This window comes from Myxine glutinosa, chromosome 13, assembly GCF_964187855.1.
Source record: "Myxine glutinosa chromosome 13, kmMyxGlut1.1, whole genome shotgun sequence".
Lineage (NCBI taxonomy): Eukaryota > Metazoa > Chordata > Myxini > Myxiniformes > Myxinidae > Myxine > Myxine glutinosa.
The window spans coordinates 80,556,021-80,569,048 of NC_136273.1; the positions used below are offsets into that span (position 1 = coordinate 80,556,021).

A 13,028-nucleotide genomic window follows, 5' to 3' on the forward strand; every position below is an offset into this window, starting at 1 on the left:
TTTGATGATGAAAAATTCAAAAATCAAAAATTGATGAAAAATGAAGAATTGATGAAAAATTGATGAAAAATTTGAAATCAAGAATTCAAAAATTGATGATGATGAAATTTGATGATGAAAAATTCAAAAATCAAAAATTGATCAAAAATCAAGAATTGATGAAAAATTGATGAAAAATTTGAAAATCAAGAATTCCAAAATTTATGATGAAATTTGAGGATGAAAAATTCAAAAATAAAAAATTGATCAAAAATCAAGAATTGATGAAAAATTGATGAAAATTTTGAAAATCAAGAATTCAAAAATTGATGATGAAATTTGATGATGAAAAATTCAAAAATCAAAAATTGATCAAAAATGAAATTGATGAAAAATTGATGAAAATTTTGAAAATCAAGAAATCAAAAATTGATGATGAAATTTGATGATGAAAAATTCAAAAATCAAAAATTGATCAAAAATCAAGAATTGATGAAAAATTGATGAAATTGTAATTGAGAAGAGAAAATAAGATGATGATAGCAGAGAGAAAATAAGAATAGATGAGGGAAAAGGGGAAGGGTGAGGATGTGGAGTGAGTTGTGGGAAGAAACTTGCATGGAGAAAAGATTAAAAAAAAAAAAAAGTGGGTGGGAGGTGTAAAATAGCGCAGGTTTCCGAGCGTACGTAATATATAAATAAAATTTGTGTTAAACACCTGAGCACAACACTCTCGGGATCCCAGTTTCAAATCCCATATATCTTACAAAGGTTCTTGGAATTACCTTCACCACAGAAGGTGGACGGAGGTTATGTTTTCACGTCTGTCTGTCTGTCTGTGTCTGTCACTGTCAGTGAGCAGGATATCTACAAAAGTTGAGCATGGATCCAGACGAAACTTGGTGGACAGGTTGGGTGTCTGATAAGGACAAATTGATTCGATTACGGTGAAGGTCTGGATCCAGGTCCAGCCAATCAGAGAGATACGAAACATAAACTGTTCAGCACGAAGGTACGGGCTCTTCATGACCGTGTGTTGTTCTAGTTCATGATAGAATTCCGGTGTCTCCAGATGAAGACAATAATCCATGTTCGGCTCACCGTACAAGCTCCTCTACGGGTCTTACACATTGTAGAGAAAAAGAAAAAGAAATAAATCATGTGTGTGTGTGTGTGTGTGTGTGTGTGTGTGTGTGTGTGTGTGTGTGTGTGTGTGTGTGTGTGTGTGTGTGTGTGTGTGTGTGTGTGTGTGTGTGTGTGTGTGTGTGTGTGTGTGTGTGTGTGTTGAAAGAGCAGGTGCCAAATCAAGGGCGTATCCAGGGTTCATTTCAGTAAATCCATCTCGATTGTGAATCTTCGGATGAAAGGTCCTTCAGCGATGACAAGGTGCTGCATTTTATTTTGAGGGGAGGAAGTGAGAGGTTGAGGGCAAAGTGCACGAGGACGTTCATGCTTGTTACTTCAGGGGATTCTGATAAAGACCTTGCAGATGTTTTGTTTAAATCTTGCACAGCACAATCCTGAAAACATAACACAAGATCCCACTCTGTCTTGCGAAAGGTATAAGGTAATTGGGTGCCGCACCTTGAACAAATTTCAAAATTCAGCACCCCCGGGACCCACACTGGGATAAGCACAACCGGGATCCACACTGGGATCAGCACACCCTGGACCCACACTGGGATCAGCACACCCTGGATCCACACTGGGATCAGCACACCCTGGACCCACACTGGGATCAGCACAACCGGGATCCACACTGGGATCAGCACAGCCTGGATCCACACTGGGATCAGCACAACCGGGATCCACACTGGGATCAGAACAGCCTGGATCCACACTGGGATCAGCACACCCTGGACCCACACTGGGATCAGCACAACCGGGATACACACTGGGATCAGCACAACCGGGATCCACACTGGGATCTGCACAACCGGGATCCACACTGGGATCAGCACAACCGGGATCCACACTGGGATCAGCACAACCGGGATCCACACTGGGATCAGCACAACCGGGATCAGCACAGCCTGGATCCACACTGGGATCAGCACACCCTGGACCCACACTGGGATCAGCACAACCGGGATCCACACTGGGATCAGCACAGCCTGGATCCACACTGGGATCAGCACACCCTGGACCCACACTGGGATCAGCACAACCGGGATCCACGCTGGGATCAGCACCCCCAGGGACCCACACTGGGATCAGCACCCCCAGGGACCCACACTGGGATCAGCACACCCTGGACCCACACTGGGATCAGCACACCCTGGATCCACACTGGGATCAGCACAGCCTGGATCCACACTGGGATCAGCACAGCCTGGATCCACACTGGGATCAGCACACCCTGGATCCACACTGGGATCAGCACACCCTGGATCCACACTGGGATCAGCACAGCCTGGATCCACACTGGGATCAGCACACCCTGGATCCACACTGGGATCAGCACAGCCTGGATCCACACTGGGATCAGCACAGCCTGGACCCATACTGGGATCAGCACAGCCTGGATCCACACTGGGATCAGCACAGCCTGGATCCACACTGGGATCAGCACAGCCTGGATCCACACTGGGATCAGCACACCCTGGATCCACACTGGGATCAGCACAGCCTGGATCCAAACTGGGATCAGCACAGCCTGGATCCACACTGGGATCAGCACAGCCTGGATCCACACTGGGATCAGCACAGCCTGGATCCACACTGGGATCAGCACAGCCTGGATCCACACTGGGATCAGCACACCCTGGATCCACACTAGGATCAGCACAGCCTGGATCCAAACTGGGATCAGCACAGCCTGGATCCACACTGGGATCAGCACAGCCTGGATCCACACTGGGATCAGCACAGCCTGGATCCACACTGGGATCAGCACAGCCTGGATCCACACTGGGATCAGCACAGCCTGGATCCACACACTGGATCAGCACAGCCTGGATCCACACTGGGATCAGCACACCCTGGATCCACACTGGGATCAGCACAGCCTGGATCCACACTGGGATCAGCACATCCTGGATCCACACTGGGATCAGCACAGCCTGGATCCACACTGGGATCAGCACAGCCTGGATCCACACTGGGATCAGCACAGCCTGGATCCACACTAGGATCAGCACACCCTGGATCCACACTGGGATCATCACACCCTGGATCCACACTGGGATCAGCACAGCCTGGATCCACACTGGGATCAGCACACCCTGGATCCACGCTGGGATCAGCACACCCGGTATCCACGCTGGGATCAGCACACCCGGTATCCACACTGGGATCAGCACACCCTGGATCCACGCTGGGATCAGCACACCCAGGCTCCACACTGGGATCAGCACACCCGGGATCCACACTGGGATCAGCACACCCTGGATCCACGCTGGGATCAGCACACCCGGTATCCACGCTGGGATCAGCACACCCGGTATCCACACTGGGATCATCACACCCGGTATCCACGCTGGGATCAGCACACCCGGGATCCACACTGGGATCATCACACCCGGTATCCACGCTGGGATCATCACACCCGGGATCCACGCTGGGATCAGCACACCGGTATCCACACTGGGATCATCACACCCGGTATCCACGCTGGGATCATCACACCCGGTATCCACACTGGGATCATCACACCCGGTATCCACGCAGGGATCATCACACCCGGTATCCACGCTGGGATCAGCACACCCGGTATCCACACTGGGATCATCACACCCGGTATCCACGCTGGGATCATCACACCCGGTATCCACGCTGGGATCATCACACCCGGTATCCACGCTGGGATCATCACACCCGGTATCCACACTGGGATCATCACACCCGGTATCCACACTGGGATCATCACACCCGGTATCCACGCTGGGATCATCACACCCGGTATCCACGCTGGGATCAGCACACCCGGTATCCACACTGGGATCATCACACCCGGTATCCACGCTGGGATCATCACACCCGGTATCCACGCTGGGTTCAGCACACCCGGTATCCACACTGGGATCATCACACCCGGTATCCACGCTGGGATCAGCACACCCGGGATCCACACTGGGATCATCACACCCGGTATCCACGCTGGGATCAGCACACCCTGGACCCACGCTGGGATCAGCACACCCGGTATCCACACTGGGATCATCACACCCGGGATCCACGCTGGGATCAGCACACCCTGGACCCACGCTGGGATCAGCACACCCGGTATCCACACTGGGATCATCACACCCGGTATCCACGCTGGGATCATCACACCCGGTATCCACGCTGGGATCATCACACCCGGTATCCACGCTGGGATCATCACACCCGGTATCCACGCTGGGATCATCACACCCGGTATCCACGCTGGGATCAGCACACCCGGTATCCACGCTGGGATCAGCACACCCGGTATCCACGCTGGGATCAGCACACCCGGTATCCACGCTGGGATCAGCACACCCGGTATCCACGCTGGGATCAGCACACCCGGTATCCACGCTGGGATCAGCACACCCGGTATCCACACTGGGATCATCACACCCGGTATCCACGCTGGGATCATCACACCCGGTGTCCACGCTGGGATCAGCACACCCGGGATCCACGCTGGGATCAGCACACCCGGGATCCACGCTGGGATCAGCACACCCGGGATCCACGCTGGGATCAGCACACCCGGGATCCACGCTGGGATCAGCACACCCGGGATCCACGCTGGGATCAGCACACCCGGTATCCACGCTCTTGCATTCAGCACCCATAAGACCCAAGGCGGGTAACACCACCGCACAGAAGCATCCCTCACTATAGCACAAAAAGCCGCAAAACGCCATCACGAGCTAAGTTCCGGGTCAGTTCCACTGGTCACCTTCGCCGCACGTACCGGGTATTCCCGTTTCACGTTGATAAAGTGATGGAACGGGAAGGGGGAGGGAGGTGAAGATCGCCGGGCGTGATGATGCCCGCAATGCGATATCGTGATCTCTGAACGAAAGCGATTCCAGTTTGCAGTTTACATTGGGGAGAATGGATGCTGAAACATACAACTACAAGGGGCAGTACGGCCTAGGAAGGTATCAGCGATATACAGGTATACCGAGCGTGCCACGCGAATCGAACCGAACCGACTACTCACCTGCAGAGCGCGCAGGGACCGTGAGCTGCAGCCGCTGCGCGAGATCGCGCGCTTTGTACGGGCGCGGCACACTGCCCTCCCTCCACCGCGCTGCTTCCTTGGACCCCTCCCACACTGCCCTCCCTCCACAGCGCTGCTTCCTTCGACCCCTCCCACACTGCCCTCCCTCCCACACTGCCGTCCCTCCACCGCGCTGTTTCCTTGGACCCCTCCCACACTGCCCTCCCTCCACAGCGCTGCTTCCTTCGACCCCTCCCACACTGCCCTCCCTCCCACACTGCCGTCCCTCCACCGCGCTGTTTCCTTCGACTCCTCCCACACTGCCGTCCCTCCCACACTGCCGTCCCTCCACCGCGCTGCTTCCTTCGACCCCTCCCACACTGCCCTCCCTCCACTGCGCTGCTTCCTTCGACCCCTCCCACACTGCCCTCCCTCCACCGCGCTGCTTCCTTTGACCCTTCCCATACTGCCCTCCCTCCACCACGCTGCTTTGCTCGACTCCTCCCACACTGCCCTTCCTACATCAACCCCTCCAACACTTCCCTTCCTCCACCAACCCCGCCCACACTGCCCTCCCTCTATCAACTCCTCCAACACTGCCCTCCCTCCATCAACCCCTCCCACACTGCCATCCCTCCATCAACCCCTCCAACACTTTCCTCCCTCCACCAACCCCGCCCACACTGCCCTCCCTCAATCAACCCCTCCAACACTGCCCTTCCTCCATCAACCCCTCCCACACTGCCCTCCCTCCACCAACCCCGCCCACACTGTCCTCCCTCCATCAACCCCTCCAACACTGCCCTCCCTCCATCAACCCCTCCCACACTGCCCTCCCTCCATCAACCCCTCCAACACTTCCCTCCCTCCACCAACCCCGCCCACAGTGTTCTCCCTCAATCAACTCCTCCAACACTGCCCTTCCTCCATCAACTCCTCAAACACTTCCCTCCCTCCACCAAACCCGCCCACACTGCCCTCCCTCCATCAACCGCTCCAACACTGCCCTCCCTCCATCAACCCCTCCCACACTGCCCTTCCTCCATCAACCCCTCCCACACTGCCCTCCCTCCACCAACCCCGCCCACACTGTCCTCCCTCCATCAACCCCTCCAACACTGCCCTCCCTCCATCAACCCCTCCCACACTGCCCTCCCTCCATCAACCCCTCCAACACTTCCCTCCCTCCACCAACCCCGCCCACAGTGTTCTCCCTCAATCAACTCCTCCAACACTGCCCTTCCTCCATCAACTCCTCAAACACTTCCCTCCCTCCACCAAACCCGCCCACACTGCCCTCCCTCCATCAACCGCTCCAACACTGCCCTCCCTCCATCAACCCCTCCCACACTGCCCTCCCTCCATCAACCCCTCCAACACTTCCCTCCCCCACCAACCCCGCCCACACTGCCCTCTCTCAATCAACCCCTCCAACACTGCCCTCCCTCCATCAACTCCTCCCACACTGTCCTCCCTCCACCAACCCCTCCCACACTGCCCTCCCTCCATCAACCCCTCCCACACTGTCCTCCTTCCATCAACCACTCCCACACTGCCCTTCCTCCATCAACCCCTCCCACACTGGCCTCCCTCCACCAACGCCTCCCACACTGCCCTCCCTCCATCAACCCCTCCCACACTGTCCTTCCTCCACCAACCCCTCCCACACTGCCCTCCCTCCATCAACCCCTCCCACTCTGTCCCTCCATCAACCACTCCCACACTGCCCTCCCTCGATCAACCCCTCCCACACTGACCTCCCTCCACCAACCCCGCCCACACTGCCCTCCCTCCATCAACCCCTCCCACACTGCCCCCCCTCATCAACCTCGCCCACACTGCCCTCCCTCCATCAACTCCTCCCACACTGCCCTCCCTCCATCAACCCCTCCCACACTGTCCTCCCTCCACCAACCCCTCCCACACTGCCCTCCCTCCATCAACCCCTCCCACACTGCCCTCCCTCCATCAACCCCTCCCACACTGTCCTCCCTCCACCAACTCTTCCCACACTGCCCTCCCTCCATCAACTCCTCCCACACTGTCCTCCCTCCATCAACCCCTCCCTCACCTGAACATCATCACCCGATCTCCGAAACTCCCCTTCCCTGCTTTGTCATCATTACATCTTCCCGCATTTTTTTATAAATCTCTTTTTCCCTCTTTTACCGGAATCTCCTTTATCTGACACGTTCCTCTTGACTCTTCCTGATTATCTTTGCTCTTTCCTCTCCAATCCCTTGGTTTCCGCTGTTCAGCGTCTCATCCCCACATTGCATTGTACCCCCTTCCCCTCCCACCCCCACAAACTACTCTCTCTGCCCCTCCCATCGCCACGCCCTTCACCACGCCCACCCAGACAATCACCTAAGTCCGAATCGATCAAATGGACGCCCAAACCAAACCATAAAATACTGATAAGCCAAAGCAGGTACTGCTCGGCTCTGTGGACATGACCGGGGTCGAAATTGGAGGAAATCGTCCGAAAAGGTCTTGGAACCTTCTCTTCCCACCACGCCGCTCTCACTCACAAAGATCCAAAAAACCTCGAGGTATTTAAAAAATGTTTTACTTCCTTACTAATTATGTAAGGACAGGACAGTCTAGAGGTAGCACACTTACTTACCTGCGAGTTGTGTGGTGTGGGTTCGATTCCCGTCTACACACCCGGATTGATGCTTCGCATCGCCAAGTGCGCTTTAAGCCGGGTGTCCTGTCTGCTGGCGTCAGTTCATCCCACGGTGCTTCTCGATGAAGACATTCCGATTACAAATGACAAATTCCTGCTCTGAAAACCTCGAGAAAGGCAATGGCAAACCACCCAGTGTAATACTTCTCTCATGGGGCTGATTTAGCAGCACTGAATGTGCCCGTTTGGCCACAGCACCATTTGTGCCAGACCGTATCTGGAACCAACAAGATGGCACCGGTCGGTTCCAGAATGATACGATGTGGACGGCTAAGTGTCTCGCTTGAGATCTTAGGGTCTGGAGTTTGAGCCCCAGTCGCTCCGTTAAACTAGATGGTATTCATAGAATAGCTACCCTGCGCAGTCAACTTACAACTTAATACAACGCAGTATTGTGAGCCATCTCTTCTGTTTTTGAACATATTTTTTTTCTTTGATCCAATATGGCTGCCAGACCACGTGACCGATGACATCATACATTTCTATTCTCTAATATAATTGTTGCATAGATCACGCTCAATATATTTCAAACTGATCAGACTAAGCGTTGTCCCTGTCGAATTATGACGTCATAATTATGGCACCAATGACGTCATCGTTAACAACACCTATTCCCCATATGGAGTTCTTTACAATGAGCCACGTTTCAGTTTTTTCTATGCAGCGGTTTTGGAGATATAGAGGTACAACATTTTTCGGTTTTTCCAAGATGGCGCCTGTACCACATGACCTATGACGTCATGATTATCATTAAAATATTCTAAAGGAGGAGGCGCTCCTTTGGTGAAAATTTCTTGTCCATCAGACCAAGAGTTGCTGATTTTTTTTAAATAATGATTGGATGGATAAGTGTTGTATTTGTCGATTAATGACGTCATAACGAAGGCACCGATGACAATCATTAACATATCTTATTCCCCAAGGGGCGTACTTGACAATGAGCCCGGTCTCAATTTTTTCCATGTAGTGGTTTCAGAGATATAGAGGTGCGAAGCTTTTCCAAGATGGCGCCTGTACCACGTGATTTATGACGTCATAATAATCATGAAAATATTCTACAGGAGGAGGCGCTCCTGTGGTGTAAATTTCATGTCAATCGGACCAAGAATTGCAGAGAAAATGAATTTTTAAAATGCAGATACGTACGGCACACGGCACATGGCACACGTACGCACCTGAATGCTTAACCCCGGATTTCGCTTCACAAGCGCAGGGTAATAACACCAGATGGGTTGACGCAGCCTATCATCCTTCCGCGGTCGGCAAAATGAGTACTAGTTTACTGGAAACAGGGGGCACTGCATTGGTGGCACAGCCACGCTCCCAGCGATGGATGTGTTGCCCTGACGAGCCCCAACAATGGCGAAACTTGTCGGCAGCTTCACTGTTCATCTGATTGGTGACCCGCCCATTCGACCTTGACACCTTTGCACCTGCTTGAGGCCCTTTCTGGTTTTGTAGTCATGACCTCATCGTTTCTCCAGGTTGGAGAACTTCAATAACCGTATTCCTAAATCATGTCGTTTGGTGTCTCTTGGTCTATTGTAATTCGTTCCGAGAACTTATTGAACATCAGGATCACAATGCGCCATGTACATTGTACGCTCTATACATATTAATAGCAAGAATTGTTTATCCTTCCGATATGGACGACTTGGCGAATACATCAATATGATCAATACATCACACAAATTGAGTTGGGATGGGGTTGCAGAAGCAGGAAGGAAGTTGCATCATTGCATCCATCATCTGGTTGCATCATGTTGGGAGTGCGGCAGTGCCCCCTGTTTCCAGTAAGCTAGTGCTCAATTTGCCAACCCCATAAGGATGACACCTGGCTAACTCAACGCACCTGGTGTTATTAAACAGCACGACAGGGGCTCGAGCTCAAGACCCTTGGATCTTTAGGCTCGAGACCCTAGGATCTTGAGGCTCAAGACCCTCGGATCTTTAGGCTCAAGACCCTCGGATATTTAGGATCAAGACCCTAGGATCTTTAGGCTCAAGACCCTAGGATCTTGAGGCTCAAGACCCTCGGATCTTTAGGCTCAAGACCCTAGGATATTTAGGATCAAGACCCTAGGATCTTTAGGTTCAAGACCCTAGGATCTTTAGGCTCAAGATCCTAGGATCTTTAGGCTCAAGACCTTAGGATCTTTAAGCTCAAGACCCTAGGATCTTTAGGCTCAAGGCCCTAGGATCTTTAGGCTCAAGACCCTAGGATCTTTAGGCTCAAGACCTTAGGATATTTAGGCTCAAGACCCTCGGACCTTTAGGCTCAAGACCCTAGGATATTTAGGCTCAAGACCCGAGGATATTTAGGCTCAAGACCCTAGGACCTTTAGGCTCAAGACCTTAGGATCTTTAGGCTCAAGACCCTCGGACCTTTAGGCTCAAGACCCTAGGATATTTAGGCTCAAGACCCGAGGCTATTTAGGCTCAAGACCCTAGGACCTTTAGGCTCAAGACCTTAGGATATTTAGGCTCAAGACCCTAGGATATTTAGGCTCAAGACCCTAGGATCTTTCGGCTCAAGACCCTAGGATCTTTCGGCTCAAGACCCTAGGATATTTAGGCTCAAGACCCTAGGATATTTAGGCTCAAGACCCTAGGATCTTTCGGCTCAAGACCCTAGGATATTTAGGCTCAAGACCCGAGGATATTTAGGCTCAAGACCCTAGGATCTTTAGGCTCAAGACCTTAGGATATTTAGGCTCAAGACCCTAGGACCTTTAGGCTCAAGACCTTAGGATCTTTAGGCTCAAGACCCTAGGATATTTAGGCTCAAGACCCTAGGATCTTTAGGCTCAAGACCTTAGGATATTTAGGCTCAAGACCCTAGGATCTTTAGGCTCAAGACCCGAGGATCTTTTGACTCAAGACCCTGGGATCTTTAGGCTCAAGACCCTAGCCAGTTACCTTAGCCACTGAGCCAGAGGTGTTGGGTTAATGGAGGCAGAGGTTGAACAAAAATCCCCAAAGGTTTTTCATCCCAAAGGTACGTAATGGCACAGTTGTTCATTGCCAATGTCTTCCCTTTAACAACTGGCATGATCGGTTCTGAACCCCCAAATGGATTGCCAAAGAAAAGACATTCCCCCTTCGCCCTTGTCGTCCATGCATCAAGCCCACGAGTTTTCCATCGAGCCTTTTTTATCCCATACTTTACTTCCTCTTCCTCCAGTCTGTCCTTTCCATATGTGAGGCATCCCAACGACTACGCCCCCTGCCTTGTAGATGTCCGCATCAATATGCTCATGTTGTGCTAACCTTGCATCACGAAAGCAACCCTCCAAAAGCGTTTCCCATCGAGGAGTTCCGACACAACCACTGCGCCATTATCAACGGACTTTCCCTGGAATCTGTCGGACTCTAGACATTGGAACCATCATTCCATTATAGTTGCTGATTCGATATCTCAGGTGTATCTTTCAATACCTCCTCTATTTCCGTCTTATCGGAACTGTGGAATGCCGGCGATACCAGACTTGCTTTTGGCACGAAGTCGTAAAGACAAAGTCACACCTTCATTTCAGCTCACCTTGCAGTTCCCGGGTCAATCTACCTATTTTATGTCTGCCTTCCGAATGGTGCAACGATATCTACCTCCGCCACCCAAGGTGGATGAAGGTTATGTTTGCTCCGCTGCCTTTTGTCTGTGAGCTGGATATCTCAAAAAGGTATGGATGCATTCGGACAAAATTTGGCGGACACAATTTGGCGAGAAATTTGGCGGTGTTTCACAATAGTCAGGTTCACTATGTTAACAAATATAATTTCTTTCAAAATTTTGGGATTAGCAAACCTGTACATTTTTGGAATCTTCAGAGCATGGAGAATCTGAAAATCAATGTTGGCATTTGCACAGACACCTGCATGGCCGCCATTTTGGATTTTGAGAATGGCCGCCATAAAACACATATTTTGCGCGATCTCGGCTTCTAGTCAACCTAGAGACTTAATTAAATATGCTAATCCTATGTTTTCTGGGTCAAGGAATCCAATAAAGGCCTCAAAATAGTGCTCAGGATTATAGAAAAGCAACAAACAAAGGTAATTGAAAACCATTGTCTTTATATTTGTGATATAACTGTATTACATAATACATGATATTGCAAGTCCTTTGAAGTTATAGGTTGTTATAGGAAGTTATAGGTAGTATCAGATTGAACTATAAGTCCTATACACAGGATCTACGAGGTCTATACCGTTCAGGAATATGCTTTTACAGATCTTCATCACTGTCCTGAGTGTCATTTCGCAAAGGTGTCTACGCAAATGTAAACATTAATTTTTGGATTCCTCATGCTCTGAATATTCCAAAAATGTATAGTTTTGCTAATCTACCAAAATTTTGAACGAAAAAACATGGTGAACCTGACTACAAGGACCGATTCGATTTCGGTTCAGGTCCGGATACAGGTCCGGCCTATCAGTGGGATACAAAACGTAAACTGTTCAGCCTGCCGGAAGTCGGCCTAGTAACTTCTGTAATCATAAACATGGTTCGTAAACATCCAGTGCTGATCCTCAAATAGATTAAACTATATTGTGAAGCACATTTTCCTGCAATTTCGCTGAATCTGCTTCTCTATTTACGTGTTTTAACAATTGAAGTTGCCATTGTAGTGTTTGTGATGTCATAAAGACAACGATTTCAACAGAAGTGACTCCTGCGTGGCGTGCGCGATGGGACTTTCCTGGTATCTTTTGCCCTCTAGTGGAATAAACTCGCTTTGAATCCGGCCACGTACAATAGTGTGTTGAAAAATTCAAACTGCACTGTGAACCGCACCCTTTATTTAACGCCTCGGAAACGAGTGTCATCTTTATGGCTCGGCTTCTTGTGTTTTCCAGCCTTAAAGTGACAACGGGACTGCAAAATGTCCACAGCAGGTTGCAGTGACGTCAGTAGGAAGCATTTGCGTCTTGTGGGTTTACCAGGCATTGTGCTATATTTAACAACACAATGGGGGTAAGACCAACAGTACGATGAGATAACAGTAATTTTTTTTGTTGGGAATCTGCAGCAGGAGATGGTTGAGCCACAAGAAAACTTCCAGGCCATTATGTTCGTAAGCTATTTTTTCGGAAAAAGGTAATGGTTGTTAGAATTATGAAGAGTGATTGGAATAATTATACCACCGAGTCATGGCGATTCCCTCTCTCTCAAATGTCCATCCTCTGTGGACAGAACAACAAATTTGTCTCATGGCAAGG

General features: G+C 50.6%; 1 protein-coding gene across 4 annotated transcripts in view; it reads right to left on the bottom strand.

The window, feature by feature from the left end:
• The window catches only part of LOC137439046 (protein 4.1), a 320,573-nt gene extending 315,278 nt beyond the window's left edge, over positions 1 to 5,295 (bottom strand). For 2 of the 4 annotated variants that reach the window (XM_068134670.2, XM_068134667.2), the window contains exon 1: positions 5,120 to 5,295. The gene's annotated coding sequence lies outside the window, so the exon portion shown is untranslated. The remainder of the gene's footprint in view (positions 1 to 5,119) is intronic. The other 2 variants (XM_068134668.2, XM_078767692.1) reach the window with 2 other exon arrangements.
• Positions 5,296 to 13,028: the final 7,733 nt, after the last annotated feature.